The 16,388-nt window shown below is 44.1% G+C and overlaps 1 protein-coding gene across 2 annotated transcripts in view; it reads right to left on the minus strand.

Annotated features, from left to right (window-relative positions):
* Positions 1-9,220, minus strand: part of CDC42 (cell division cycle 42) — a 50,377-nt gene extending 41,157 nt beyond the window's left edge. The window contains exon 1 of one of the 2 annotated variants that reach the window (XM_006041528.3): positions 9,093-9,218. The gene's annotated coding sequence lies outside the window, so the exon portion shown is untranslated. Of the gene's footprint in view, positions 1-9,092 lie in introns of both variants that reach the window. The other variant, XM_006041529.3, reaches the window with a different exon arrangement.
* Positions 9,221-16,388: the final 7,168 nt, after the last annotated feature.

Below are 16,388 nucleotides of genomic sequence, written 5' to 3' on the forward strand. Positions count from 1 at the left end.
GTTCATTTAGCCAATCTTACACTCAGTAGCTTTATAATTAAAATGTGCTTCTAATTTTGGAACAATTCACTCAGATTTAACATCAATTAAAATAGTATACTTAAGGAAACACAGAACTGCCAAAAAATTATTTCCAGAATCTAGGTTTTCACAAAAATCTTTGCTATTGATTAGTTCTATTTTAAAAGCTGTTTCTAAGTCTTACGTTTCTTTTAGAGTGTGTGTTAATATTTGCAAAGAATCACCTCATCTTTGTATTGTTAAAAAAGACAGAGCATGAGAGATCTATGTTTTATAAAAGCAGAAATGATACCAATTTCTCAAACTGAAAGTAGCAGAGGTAAAAAATCTGATGTCAACAGAAAATAAACTTTTGTTATCTTCAACATATATCACATCCAAGACATGAATTGTGATCCTAAAGAAATATTACCCCACTACCAAAAAATAGTAATTTTTTAAAAAGAACTAAAAGACCCCAACCTAAGTCCCACCTCTCTTGGTCAACTATCCAACAGTAAGTAAAATGATTTTTTCTATTCCTGGCTCTGAACTAGAACTAAGGACAATTTTTTAGGAGAATACATCTTCATTTCCATGTAATATATGAAACTAGGGGGGAAAAAAATCAACGTAAAAGATGGTATCTGGGCAGGGTTTTTGTTTTTGTGAGAAGGGAGAAGTGGATTGGGCAGTATGTATGACAAGAAAAAGCAAAAGAAAGATGTCAAATTATAAAATACGAAGAACTTACAGATTACTGCCACAAACTCCTAAAAAATTTGTGTACGTTTACAATTATTTTTTAAACAAAAAACTTCTTTGGATCTCAAATAAAGTAGTTTTAAAAATTACATGACTTTCAGAGCTTTTAAAAAATGGCTTTGAAATTACTGCAAGCTTTTCAGAATATTGGAAAATAATAAATACTCAAACTAGGATCACTGATCCAAGAACAAAGAAAACTGGAGACAGAGACTCCATTTCAGAGATTTCCTTTGCAGCCACTAGACAATCACTTTCCCAGTCCCTAATAATGGATTGCAACCCTTCCAATACCTTGCCTGATTTTTAAATTGAGATGGAGCTACACCCCCATGTTGTTACTGTTAAGCTGCCAAGTTGTGTCCAACTCTTTGCAACCCCGGACTGCAACACACCAGGTTCCTCTGTCCTCCAATATCTCCCCGAGTTTGCTCAAACTCATGTCCATTGAGTGGGTGATGCTATCTAACTATCTCATCCTCTGCTGCCCTCTTCTCCTTTTGGCTTCAATCTTTCCCAGCATTAAGGTCTTTTCCAATGAGTCAGCTCTTCACATCAGATGGCCAAAGTATTGGAGCTTCAGCATCAATCCTTCCAATGAATACTTAACTGCCCCACCGATACCCCAAAGATGTGTTTTATACATAACATGCCAAGTTCCATCCTAAGGAAGTGCATATTAGCAATTTCTGTACAAAGATCTTGAGCGGCGTTTAGGCTACAGCAAGAATAGATAATCTGTGGCCTCTGCTAAAGTCTCTACCTTTCACTTGCCTCAGGAACTTAAGAAAGTTTTTTCCATTTTTCTACCCATAGCAAAGCCACACCAACAGCCCCTGAACCTAATGGAGCCACCAAACACCACTATCTCCCAGTCTACTTTCTCAAAGGTGGAACTGGGTGTTCCATGGGTTGGGGAGATAGGGCCATCACCAAACAAGTTTAAAAAACACTGAATTAAACAGATTCTCACAATCTGTGATCAAATGTAAAAAACTTCTATGAACCCTTAACAAACTTACATATCATAAATTTCCAAACTGGGGATATATTAAGTAGAGGTTCCAACCCATCCCCATGGAAACCTCTTCCAGCTATTCTGAAACACACTAGAGAATTAACATAGGCATTACTCTTAAAAAAAATTTTTTTTAATTTATTTATTGGCTACACAGCATGCCACGGGGGATCTTAGCTCCCTAACCAAGGACTGAACCCATGCCCCCAGTATTCTAAGGGCAGAGTTCTAACCACTGGACCACCAGAAAAATTCCCACTCTTAAAAATTTAAAGTATCCCTTATCCCCAGCTCCACTGATTTATAAATGCTTAGGATGAACTAACATTTCCTTTGGCCCTTTAAACAAATAAATCATACAACCTAAAATGATTCAAACATTTTAATAGCTTATATTTTATACTATGTATACTATTTATACACTTTCTGAAACAAATTAGAGTATTAGATACTGATTTAAAACCCTAGCACTCACATTTAAAGCCCCAGCACTCAATATTCACAGGAACTATCCATTCATTCCTAGTTATCTGAAAAATGAAATTTTATATTTAAAATCTAAGTAAGTCGTATTGTTATTCTTAAACCTCACAATAAAAATATGGTTTTCTGGCAAAGTAATAAATAATAGAGATGGTTTAACTCCACTTCAAAAGATTCTAAAATTGAGCTCCTCTCAAATAGCCTTCAGCTGTTTTACAAACACTAGAAGCTACCATGAAGCTGTATTAGGATGAAAATCCTTGAAATCACATATAACAAAGATATCTTTCTTAAGAAACTTGACTCTCACATCCTACTCCTCTTCATCTGCTTTTAGACAGATTTAAAATAAACCCAATGAAAACAAAAAAATTACAAATATCCTAAAATTGCCTACCAACAAAGTAAATGGATTGTAGCTGAAATCTTGCTTATGCTTTCTTCTACAAAATTTATCATCTCACAGTCTTTAACACTAATTACAATATTCTTTAATTCCACCTTCATTTCTCCCCCTGGTTTCACCTACTCCTCATTTGACCTGTTATCTTCAATCTCTTCTGTTTACACAAGGAGTAACAAAAAGTGACAATCTTTTTAGCTGAAAATGAGGGCTGTGGCTTAATATCTAACAGCAGATGGCTTCAAAATGCCCCTTGGGACACACAGAATGGACTCAGGTTTGCCTGAGACATTGATTCCCAGCTCTCCTAGGGCTGCAGCACCTCCAGCCAGCCAAGAGTAGTTTTATCCTTTTACTCCGGGGGGGGGATACCATACTTATTTTTTATGTCTCCACTGATCTGAAAAAGGTCACGCAACACTGCTCCAGAGCACACACTGCACAGGGATATTACTGGTGAATCTCTTCTACATCAATCAGTATTAAGAAAAACCAGAGAATATTTAATCAAGTCCTTTAAAAATAGCAATAATTTTTTCACGATGGTAGTTAGTAAGACTAGATTTTAGTTATTAACATTTTCCCCTGAGACTGGAGATATGGTTTATTTTAGTACCAAAAAAGCATAAAACATTTTTTACATCTGATCAGCTAAATGCCAACTTTGTATTTAACCTGTTTTCATAACCAACAATTATGTGAATGATCCTAATCATATGCTCTTCATAACAGCAATTAGTTTTCCATAAAAAGTCACTGAGTTCAGACGTGTAACCAAACTCAAGTTCAAGCAGTTCTAAAACTAGAATTTTAGATTAGTTATTACTAAGTGGAAAATGACTCTCTAGAAACTAAACACATTAGTTCCTGATGATGAGCACAGACATGAGGTGATTCTACACAACAGGCAGGAAACTATAACTCAGAGGGTGCTTCAAACTTCAATGTGCATGAAATCACTTGGAGATCGCATTAAAATGCAGATGCTGATTCAGCAGGACTGGAATGGAGCCTGAGATAAGGAGCTCCAGGGTGAGGCTTATGCTGCTAGTCCACAGGACCATGTACTTCACACTTGAGAACTTACACCCTTAGCTCTATGACACTGCTTAAGATAATGAATATAAACTTAAAGCAGACACCAATTCCCACTTCATTTAATTTTTATGGTTTCATGAGATTAATCTGGGGGAGGGATTGTTATTAAACTGTTGATGTTTGAAAGAAATGCATATAACTTCTCAAAAATAGGGGCATTAAGCAAGGCTGTAATAATAGCAAGAGCAAACACCTACAAAGCACTGCTGTGCCCCAGTTAATTGCTTTAAGTACTTCATTTAGAATACTCCTAACAACACTGTGGGGCTTCCCTAATGGCTCAGCAGTGAAGAATCCACCAGCAGTGCCCGGGAAACAGGTTCAATTCCTGGGTCCTGAATTGGGAAGATTCCCTGGAGAAGGAAATGGCAACCCACTCCAGTATTTTTGACTGGGAAATCATATGGACAGAGGAGCATACCATGGGGTCGCAAGAGTCGGACACAACTTAGCGACCAACCACCACCACCACTGTGAGGTAGAGACTATTGCTAGTCCTTTGCTATGGAAGGTTAATCCAGTCACAAAGACGTTACTCGGGCTGCATGGAGCTAATAAATGCCAAAGCCAGGATTTGAATCCAAGCAGTCTGATCCCAGAGTCTACACTATTAATCACTATGCTCGCAGTCTCTCTCTCAAAACACACAGCAATAGCAAATCAAAATGGCTCACTCTTACAGAAGATGATGCAAGTGTCAAGTGTTAAAGAACAGAGTGAGCAACCGAGGTTCTCTTCAGGTGACTGACCACTGACGTTTAGTAAACACTGTAACTTAATATGTAGATTTTTGCTGTTAGAAACTGTTCTGGATTTCAGCATAACAGCTAAATACTTTAACAAAAAAATGTTTCTAATTTTTTTTAGTAGGACACCATTTTAGTAGCAAAACTGGGATTTCACTTCATGGAATGAGCAATTTGAGACCAATGTCCCACAGGCAACTAGTAAAGAAGAGTTTTGACATCCAGGACTTATAACAGGAGTGAAGGCCAAAACAAGTAATGAAAATTGATTTGCTTTAGCAAAAATACTTTGGACTGAAGGGATGAGTAACTAAAAGTAGAAACGTAAGGGATAAAACATAACATGACCAACAATTTTATGCCATTAAATTGAGGGAAAGACCAGTCAGAATGGCTGCGATCCAAAAGTCTACAAATAATAAATGCTGGAGAGGGTGTGGAGAAAAGGGAACCCTCTTCCACTGTTGGTGGGAATGCAAACTAGTACAGCCACTATGGAGAACAGTGTGGAGATTCCTTAAAAAACTGGAAATAGAACTGCCTTATGACCCAGTAATCCCACTGCTGGGCATACACACTGAGGAAACCAGAAGGGAAAGAGACACGTATACCCCAATGTTCATCGCAGCCCTGTTTATAATAGCCAGGACATGGAAGCAACCTAGATGTCCATCAGCAGATGAATGGATAAGAAAGCTGTGGTACATCTACACAATGGAGTATTACTCAGCCATTAAAAAGAATACATTCGAATCAGTTCTAATGAGGTGGATGAAACTGGAGCCTATTATACAGAGTGAAGTAAGCCAGAAAGAAAAACACCAATACAGTATACTAACGCATATATATGGAATTTAGAAAGATGGTAACAATAACCCTGTGTACGAGATAGCAAAAGAGACACTGATGTATAGAACAGTCTTATGGACTCTGTGGGAGAGGGAGAAGGTGGGAAGATTTGGGAGAATGGCATTGAAACATGTAAAATATCATGTATGAAACGAGTTGCCAGTCCAGGTTCGATGCACGATACTGGATGCTTGGGGCTAGTGCACTGGGACGACCCAGAGGGATGGTATGGGGAGGGAGGAGGAAGGAGGGTTCAGGATGGGGAACACATGTATACCTGTGGCGGATTCATTTTGATATTTGGCAAAACTAATACAATTATGTAAAGTTTAAAAATAAAATTAAATTAAAAAAAAAATAATAAACTGAGGGAAAGAAGTCGCATAATTAAGCTATTTCAAAAAAGAAACTGGGGAAGGAAACACATTGAAGTCTGAATAATTTTTAGGAGAATAAAAACCAGTCATCAGAGAAGATTTTCTAAGCAACTATTAATTGTTCAGATAGTACACCTGCAGCAAATATAGGAGTAAACAGATGGATATGTTCAAGCAAAAGATTAGTAATCATCACTTCAATGAGCCCAAATATGCATATGGTTGACCAAGCACAAAAGTCGTCTCAGGAAACAAAGTACATACGCCTGTAGAATATGCAGAAAGAGAAAATGTTAACCCTCCGACATCACATTCATTCATTTCTTGAGATACATCATGGTTTGCTACTATTCTAGGTGCCAGGGATCAGGGTGACCATACTAGGTCAAAAGTCCTGCCTTCACAGACTTACATTCTAGTGGGTGAAATTAATAGACTTGGAAGAGACTACCAAATATTGAAAAACTAGAATGCAACCTTTAATAGAAAATATATAGGTCTTTATGGGACAGAAGTTAACAAAATATTAACCCCCCCTTCCCCCAGCAGAGGAAGCTCTGTGGCCTTAAGTGTTTCTCATTAAGCATTCCTTGTCCTCTCAAAACAGACCCTAAAACAATAAATGCATTTAAAATAAAAAGTACAATTTGACTTTTATTTCCAAGAATGGCTATAACTACTCCCAGACAGGCACAGTAAACTGTACTTTGAAGTTTTCCAAATGGAACACATCTTGAATCAAAACGTTTTATTAGTGAACCATTTTTAAAGTAACTAGAAATGCTTCTCTAATAAATCATAAAATTAAAAGTGGAAAAAGTACCCGAATAAAAAAAATCTTGACGTTACAAAAAAGTCAAGATGTGGGTTTGGTGGGCTTTAAAAGAATCTCACTGATGTTTCATTTCAGCCCCTGACTACCTTAGGAGACAGTGGAGGACAGGGGAGCCTGGCCACAGAGTTACAAAGAGTCCGACACAACTTAGCAACTGAACCACCACCACCCTAGGCTGTAATACCTGCCTTGGGTGCCCCCAAAATTAAGTTCAGCTGAGTACAGGTGTTATTATATACAAACATTTTAAGAGGTTGTGATACCTTTTGGGTCTTGAAAATATTACTGAGAAAGAGCTCATTTTTAATACTCAATCACCAATCTCCTTGCCTCAGTATAAAAGCTGTGAAAGTGAAAGTGAAGTCGCTCAGTAGTGTCCGACTCTTTGCGACCTGGTGGACTGTAGCCCACACCAGGCTCCTCCGTCCATGGGATTCTCCAGGCAAGAATATTGGAGTGAGTTGCCATTTCCTTCTCCAGGGGATCTTCCTGACCCATAAAAGCTGTAAATCCAAACTATTCTGCCATACTTTTAAAAGGGAAGACAATTGATACGTGTGTATTTAAAGCTCTTAAGTACAGAAGAGTCAAGAAATATGGCAGATAAGTACTTCAATTTTATATTTTTTTTAATTTTATTTTAATTTTATATTCTTAAAAAGAGATACATTATGGCAAATGTATTTCAGAAGATCCAAGCTCCACACCTATATAATCATCTACCAAAAGCTGCTTTAAATCGACTTCTTTAAGTGTTTAACAAGCAACCTGTTCTCTCCATAGAAACGAGAAACAATGAGAAAGTACTTGTTCCAACATGAACTATCCTTATAACAATGCATTACACAATTGGGTCTCATTTGCTTTACAATGCTAATATTTTTCTGTGCTACTGTGCCCTGTAGCCCGTGAAGGATATACAATTCAAGATGTGCCTAGGATTCTGAAGAATGAATACTATGATCTCCCAAGTCTGAAAATGTTATTCACTTGAGGTGTTGTTTTTTTTTTTTTTTTTTGGTTAAAAATCCAAAACTCATTTTAACAAAACTAAAGTAACCAGCAAGCAAAGAACAGGTGTAAAATGACCTGATTCTCTTTTCACCACACCCTTGCCACAAAAGAGCACGTGAGTCGACTTACGTACGTACTCGGAATCAATAAGACACACTTATTAAAGTTAAATAATCTGAGAATGTTATTTTGGAACAAACAAAGGCTTCCACAAATAAATTAATTTCATTCCAATACAGTCACAGGGATCTTTAAAGTTACTGCCCACGCCAAGTGGCAAGGAAAAGTGTTGTCTTACGTTTTATTCCCCTGGCATTAAGATCATCTTGAGATTTTAAACCTCCCTGGCTTTTCAGACGTGTATGACACGGCCAGGATTTCAAAAGATCATCTCTGAATACCAGTAGTTGGGAAACAGGCAGGATATGCCACTGGGTGGACCCAACAGAGGCTACGAAATGCTGTCTTAATTTAGCGAGCCCCTGACTTGCAGGAGTTAAAAACTCTCACCCCTTATATTGCAATGACGTAATCTTCCCCACTGCATTTCTCTAGGACTTAAAGGGAAAGGGGGGGAGGGTGGGAAGCAAATGAACAAAGAAAAATTTCCCCCTAAAGAGAGGAATCAGGCAAAAAGCAGAACGACAGTTTCGGGAGGTGTTTAGGTTAACTCCCAGCAAGGGCAGCTTCAACTGAAGAGGCGGGGAGGGAGAAGAGTTGGGAGAAGCCAAACGGAAACGGTATTGGGAGGAACTCGACCTAGGGCGGCAATCAAGGAGACCGGAGAAGCGGCGACCGAGCCGCCCCCCAGCCCACCCTCCCGGCGCGGGACGAGGCGTCGGGCGGCCGCGCCGCAGAGCGAGGAAGGCGCGCGGCAGGGCCGAGCCCCCGCGGGCCGCCCGCTTCCCCGACCGCGCTCGCGATCCGCTCCCCTCCCCCGCCGCCGGCCGCAAAATGTCCGCGGCGAAGCAGGAAGTCGAAGCCGGGGCGCGCGCTGGGGGCCGGACGGCCAGCCGGGGAGCCCCGGCCCCGCCAGCCCGCGGGCGCCTGGAAGAGGGTCTGCGGCCCTCGCCGCCCCGGCCCGGCCGCCCGCCCCGGCGAATGGAGGGGTGGGCGTCCGCGGGGCCGCGGGGGAGGGGAGCCGGGCGGCCGGGATGGGTGTGACCCTTTCCTTCCGCCGCTGCCCGGTGACAGCCTGGCCGCGCCCTCGCCCCGGCACCTCACGCCCCGGCCGCGCGCTCCGGGGCGAACCCGCGCCCCCCGCCGCCGCCGCCGCCGCCGGGCCCTCCGCGACCCCCTCCCCTCAGGCCCCCTGACAGAACCCGGACCCGCGCCGCGCGAGCCCGGCACCCCTCCCCCCGCGGTGCCCCGCGCCCGCCCCCCGGGGGTCCCAGAGCGGGAGGTCCCCGCAGACGGGGAGATGCCAGGGGCGGCGAGGCGGGGGCAAGGGGACGGTGTGAGGGGGGAGCCGCTCCCGCGGGGCAACCTCGGGCCCCACACTCACCTCAGCTCCTCCGCCGGGGCGTTGGCAGCACTGCGCGGGGTCTCCTCGGCTGCCGGACAGGGGCACGCGCCTGACGTCAGCACGCAGGCGACGCACGGTTGGGTTATCCGCGGAAATGGGAGGGGCCGGGAGGCGAAAAGAGGCCGAGCGGTTCCGGGCGGGGCCTGAACTCCTCCCCCGCCTCCCGCCAGGCCCCTGGCTCGGGCCGCCTAACGCGCACGCGCATCACCGCGGTCGCTAGTTGGTGGCTGCTCTCTGGACTTCTTTCTGCAGTTCTTTTCCTGGATTTGTAATTTATGCCACAAACGATAGCTTGCAAAGCGCTACCCCTAACATGTCTTTTGATCCTTGCATCCTTACAAAGCGTTAGCATCCCGATTTTGCAGAGAGAAGACAGTGGCTACTCAAATGGGCAGTGACTTGCCCAAGACCACACCACAAGTGGGACGGCCTCCTGACTCCCCCTGGCCTGTATTCAGTCCGCCTTGGCTTAAACTGAGCGCCTAAAAATTGATGCTTTTGAACTGTGGTTTTGGAGAAGACTCTTGAGAGTTCCTTGGACTGCAAGGAGATCCAACCAGTCCATGCCAGTCCTGAAATCAGTTCTGAATATTCATTGGAAGGACTGATGCTGAAGCTGAAACTCCAATACTTTGGCCACCTGATGCGAAGAACTGACTCACTGGAAAAGACCATAGATTGAAGGCGGGAGGAGAAGGGGACGACAGAAGATGAGAAGGTTGGATGGCATCACTGACTCAATGGACATGAGTTTGAGTAAACTCTGGGAGTTGGTGATGGACAGGGAGGCCTGGCATGCTGCAGTCCATGCGGTTGCAAAGAGTCGGACACGACTGAGTGACTGAACTGAACTGGCTTAAGAGCTGAGGTCGCTTCTCATCTCTGTTTAGACCCTTCTGTCCCTCGCTCCAACCACATCTCTTGATTTAGAGACTTCCTCCCCACCACCCGCGCTCACTGCTTCCTCTTCAGCCCTTCTGCTGGCTCTCAGCCTTTCAATGTCACCGACTTCCTGATCTTGCTATCCTCACAGCATCCGTTTATCATCTGTCTTCCTGGCTAGTGTGCAAACTTCAGGAGAGTAGGAACCTTCCGTCTTGTTCAGATGTTTCCCAGTGTTCCAGGAAAATAGCTTATCTTAGTAATAGCTCCTTTGTTGATGACCACCAGTTAGTTGGCCAAGAAAAACATTTGTTTCCAATATATTTAATAGTTAAGAATTTCTTTTGGACTTTTTAATTACACGAGAAAAATACATTTTTGAGTGTTTACTATAGGTGGCAGGAGGAGAAGGGGACGACAGAGGATGAGATGGTTGGATGGCATCACCGACTCAATGGACCTGAGTTTGAGTAAACTCCAGGAGTTGGTGATGGACAGGAGGCCTGGCGTCCTGCGGTTCATGGGGTTGCAAAGTCGGACACGACTAAGTGACTGAACTGAACTGGACAGGTTTGCATGTAATAGTAGCTAATGTAAAATTCACAACCACCCTAGAAGTTAAGAACTACTACCCCCACTTATTTTTTTTTTCAATCAGCCATAATCACATCTGGGATAAACTTCCTAGGCTAGGATACTGCCACTGCACAAAGTTGACCCCCACTTATTGATGCATGAACAGAGGCTCAGATGTGTTAAGGGACTTACCCAAGGTCACCAAGCCAGGCAGTGGCAGAACTAGCACTTAAACCCAAGAGGCCAGTTGACCTACATACTACCTAATTGTAGGCAGTATATAGGTAGTTGTAGGTAGTATGTTGTTAGTAGGTAGTACATACATACTACCTAGCAGGTTTATTAAAATGAAATCAGAAGATAAGCTTTAGCTGTTAGTCCTACCCCTAGTGATACCAACTATTAACATTTTGGTGTACACCTTTCCAGATATTCATAGATATATGTGTGTATTACTTTGGCCACCTCATGCGAAGAGTTGACTCATTGGGAAAGACTCTGATGCTGGGAGGGATTGGAGGCAAGAGGAGAAGGGGACGACAGAGGATGAGATGGCTGGATGGCATCATTGACTCGATGGACATGAGTCTGAGTGAACTCTGGAAGTTTGTGATGGACAGGGAGGCCTGGCGTGCTGCGATTCATGGGGTCGCAAAGAGTCGGACACAACTGAGCGACTGATCTGATCTGATCTGATGTATATCTATAAATATATATATTCATAGATATATATATATACACATTTATACAAAAACAGATTGTACTCTGCATTTCTCTCTCAAAACTACATTGCAAACATCTTTCCATGTCAAGTAAAGCATCATATACTAAAAAATATAGTTGTTTTTTTTTAATGTGGACCGTTTTTAAAGTCTTTATTGAGTTTGTTACCATATTGTTTGTTTTATGTTTTGTTTTATTTTTTTTTCCGCCTCAAGGCATGTAGGATCTTAACTCCCCAAAGTGAAAGTGAAGTTGCTCAGTTGTGTCCGACTCTTTGCGACCGAATGGTCTGTAGCCTACCAGGCTCCTCAGTCCATGGGATTTTCCAGGCAAAAATACTGGAGTGGGTTGCCATTTCCTTCTCCAGGGGATCTTCCTGACCCAGTGATCGAACCCGGGTCTCCCTCATTGCAGGCAGATGCTTTACCCTCTGAGCCACCAGGGAAACCAACCCCCCAACCAGGGATCAAATCCACACCCCCTGCACTGGAAGGCTGAGGTCTAGACAACCAGGGAAGTCCCCACGCATCATTTTTAAAGGCTGCATTTCATTATTCAGGCATTTCTATATTTATCCAATCAATCGCCTACTGTTGGAATTTAGGTTATTTTTGGTTACTGTAAATTTTTGACTGTTGGAAAAATGCATGAGCTTAGTTTCTTAAACTGGAAGGAAAACCGGTTGTTTACTCCCTCCACAAGACCAGTTGGCAGTGACCTTTCCTCCATCCCATCTCACAGTTCCCATCAATGTCCCCAGACAATGTCTGCCCTTTCCATCAGCAGCAAAATCCTGATGGGGTGTCACCCAGTCCACTCGGTTTTTCCTGCCTGTATCCTGAGGACAAGAACTCACTTAGCACTTTGTCTGTTATGTTGTCAGGGCTTTGTCAGAAGAACCTTCCCCAACATTTACATCGCCCCAAAGGCAACAGTGGAGAAGGCAATGGCACCCCACTCCAGTACTGTTGCCTGGAGAATCCCATGGATGAAGGAGCCTGGTGGGCTGCAGTCCATGCGGTCACTAAGTCGGACATGACTGAGCGACTTCACTTATCACTTTCATGCATTGGAGAAGGAAATGGCAACTCACTCCAGTGTTCTTGCCTGGAGAATCCCAGGGACAGGGGAGTCTGGTGGGCTGCCATCTATGGGGTCACACAGAGTGGGACAGGACTGAAGCGATTTAGCAGCAGGAGCAGCAAAGGCAACAGTGTTACTATTTGACCCAGTCTAGCCCTTCCCTTGCTATCAGCCCAGACCTCCACCTCCTGGTGGCCCCTCCCCACTGCCTCACTGGCGGCAGCTGCTTCACATTTGCAGGAGGGCCAGCCTGTGGGTTTCCAGTTCTCCTTCCCCTGTGATTACCAGCCCAGTGTCCATTCCTTTTTCCTCTGGTAACAGCATTTCCATTTCTCCTGGGCAGCTCTTCCCCCAGTTCTCAACCCCTGTGGCTTGAGAGGAGATGAGTCTCTCCCCAAGTTGCAGGGCTACACACTGTGGCCCACGCTTGGCCTATCAGAGCATTTTAGAGGGCTCTCTGGCCACAGCATGCCAGCAGTGGGCACGTGACCCAACGAGAGCCAGGAGATCCGATTCCGGGCCTTTGGTCAGAACTTTCCAGTTGAATGAATCCACTTCTGAGAGCAGCATGTAATCACGGCACTGCTGGCAGCCCTCTTCCCACCATCAGGTGAGCGACGGCCTGAGAAGGAGACCCAGACAGAGGGGAGAACAGAGCAGAGAGACAGGACAGTGAAACCAAGTCTCAGGAGCATGACTGAGCCCTTGGATCCAGTCTTGCTTCAGTTTGCAATCACATTAGCCAATAAATTCCCTCTACTGCCTGGGCCAGGTGGAGTAGGTTTCTGTTACTTGCAACTTCAAGGCTCTTGATGCACCATCACTCTGACACTCCTGACCCCAGTGTCTGCCCCTTGTGGTACTTGCCACCACCCTCTATGTAGATGATTCCCAAATCTCTACCCTCTCTAACACCTTCTCACCCCCTTTTCCAAATTTCCAGCTACTCACAAATCTCATCAGCACCACAGAAATCATCTTCCAGTTCCCACGTGCTTCAGGTTCTGCGGTGCCTAGATCGGCTTCGGGTCCCTGAACCTTCATACATCCAGGGATCCCAAACTTTTTTGCATTGTAGATCCTATGCCCACAAATTAATACCCAACTTCTAGAGGTTTCCTTTAAGAGTCTCTCTTTTAGGACTTCCCTGATGGTTCAGTGGTTAAGATTCTGCGCTTCCACTGCAAAGGGCGCTGGATCAATCCTTGGTCAAGAAACTAAGACCCCACACGCCATGTGGTGCAGCTAAAAATGTAAGAAATCAAGAAGAAGCTCTGTTTGAATTCATTTTATACAGCACAGCTTTCATCTTCCTAGGTGTCAGTTCTGATTAAGACACTGCCCAGTTCAGGAAATCCCAGTGCTTTCTTCTCTGTCTTCAAAATAAAATTCTAAGTCCTTTAGCCAGGTATTCTCTGTCCCCCATAATCAGGCACCAACTTGCCTTTCCAACGTTATTTCCCCTTCCCTTCTGCATTAGTTCTACAGAGGAACAGAACCAATAGGAGATTCGATAGATGGATAGATAGATCTACATCTATTTATTAACATATTTATATGTATCTATATTTCCAAATCTACCTAAAGAGATTTATTATAAGGAACTGATTCACACGATTACAGAGGCTGGTACGCCCCAAGATCTGTAAGGTGAGTTGGCAAGCTAGAGACACAGGAACTGGTACAGTTCCCATCCAAGTCTGATGGCCTGAGAACCAGAAGAGCCAATGTTTCCATTGCAGTCCAGTAGCCAGCCACTCAAGACCCAAGAAAAGTCAACATTTCAGTTTGAGTCCAAAGCCAGGACTTACTTCTTCCTTACTCAAGGGAGGGTTAACCTTTTTGCTCAGCCCTTCAACTGGTTGGATGAGGCCCACCACATCAGGGAGGGCAATCTGCTTTACTCAAATGTTAATATCATCCAGAAACTCTCACAGACACATCCAAAATAATGTTTGACCAAATATCTCAGCACCGCACGGCCCAGTCAAGTTGACATATAAAATTAACCATCACAGCTTTCATTCCACCCCCTTATGCTGCAGTTAGAGCAAGTTACTTAGTATTGTGCATGCAGGTACCGTGATTTCTGGTCTCTATGCCCTGCTAATGCTATTCCACTAACCAACAACACCCTTCCTGTTCATCTCTCCTACCTCTCAAGTTCCACTCTCCTTCCCACTATTAACTGCTCCTTTTGCCAACATGGACCTTGTGTCCTTTCCCACTTCTGTAACTAGGCAGATTCAGTGGTTCCCTTCTTTGTCTGGCAAACTCTTGTTCTTTTCTTCAAGGACTAACCTAGATCTCAGCTGTGAAGGCTTCCCTGACAACTCCACACAGCCAATTATTCCTATTATGCTCTATTTAAAGCATGCCATATTTGTATCTGCTAAAATGCCATTCGGCCATGAGCAGGCAGGGACCTTAACGTATTCATTTTTGTTTCCTTTTACCTAATTTCCTGGCACTCTGCCAACCTTCAGAAATGTTTGATAAATAATGCATGAATGAGTGTCATCCACCTCTTCCATGAAGCTTGCTCTGGTCCCTGCCACCAAAAGTGGCCCCTGCCTCTTCTAAATTCCCGTAGCTCTTATCTGAGGATTTCCCTGGACCTCACCCTGTTCTGTCGTGCTTATCCACACTTTCCCTGCCTGACTGTAAGCTCCCAGGGGCAGGCTCAGTTTGGGGTGCATCTTTACGCCCCTGAGAGTGCTCTTCAGGAGCTTTAAATGTAGTGAGCACTCAAACACTGGTTAAATGAGAGAAGCCTCAACACCACTTTCTCTGACAAATACCAAAGCCTCAAATCCACTACCATCTCCCCAGAGCCTGTCAAGATTCACTGGAGAAGGATCTATATTAAAGAGGCTCTCCTTTGCATTCCTCAGTCTTAGGATTTACGTGAGAAAGTCCTAATTTAAGACTCTCCGTGTGATTCATAGGTTATAAAACTATTAAGAAAATCAAGGAAGTGACTATTACAAAAATCCAGCTACTGGCTGCCTCTAACTGAGATAGTAATCTGGAAAGGATCGGGGTGTGCTGGGCTTGGGGGATGATGTTGACAATGTTCTGTTTCATGACCTGGGTGATGATTACTTGGATGTTTGCTTTGTAAGTATTCATTGTACTGTATACTTGTTTTCTGTGCTTTTTCTCACATTTATTATTTCATAAAAATTAAAATTAGAAATAATTAAATAAAACAAACTCTCACTGTTGTTACTAGAAGGTTGATGTTGTTGTACAAATTCCTATTACGGAAGGATTTCCCCAGTGGTCCAGTGGCTAAGACTCCGCACTTCCAACACAGGAGGCAAAAGTTCGATCCCTGGGAGGGGCACTAGATCCCATATGGCGCAACTAGAGCCCGCATGCTGCAGGGAAGACCTGGTGCAGCCAAATAAATAAATAAATTCCTGTCACTGAGACTCAGGCCTTTCCTTCCATTCTGATTCGCTGACCGGTCTTTCCTTCCTCAGGCTGGTCGCGGCCCCAGGCCCTGCCAGCAGCCCCGTTGTATTGCTGGGACTGCCGCACCTTCAGGGGCCACAGCTGCTGCAGCGGCAGGCGCCTCCAAGGGCCACCACCCTCCTCCCACCCTTTATGCGGTCCCCCCGCTGCTCAGCCTCTCTCCTCCACTTTGTGCCACATCCTTACGCTTGTCCAGGGACCTGGACCCCTCTTGGAGTCAGAAAGGAGAGAAACTGACGGAACCTGTTTCCTACCTGCCTTTTCTCTAACTGGCCCAGGCTTGCCACCTTCATCTCTGTTACACATCTCTGGCGGAGATAATCTGGGTCACTGAAGAAGAGTGGATGAGATGGGACAGGGAAGAGAAGAATCTATCAATACCTGAGCATCTCCTTCCCCATCTGGTCGGTTTTGGTAAGAGCTCAGAAGCATACGGCACAAAGATGAAATTTTAACTTGAAAATGATCCAAGAATTGCTTGTGTGGCCTAACTGGTCACGGGCACATTGCTACCAGTATTCAGCAAGTAGT

Source organism: Bubalus bubalis, chromosome 2 (genome assembly GCF_019923935.1).
Source record: "Bubalus bubalis isolate 160015118507 breed Murrah chromosome 2, NDDB_SH_1, whole genome shotgun sequence".
Classification (NCBI taxonomy): Eukaryota; Metazoa; Chordata; class Mammalia; order Artiodactyla; family Bovidae; genus Bubalus; species Bubalus bubalis.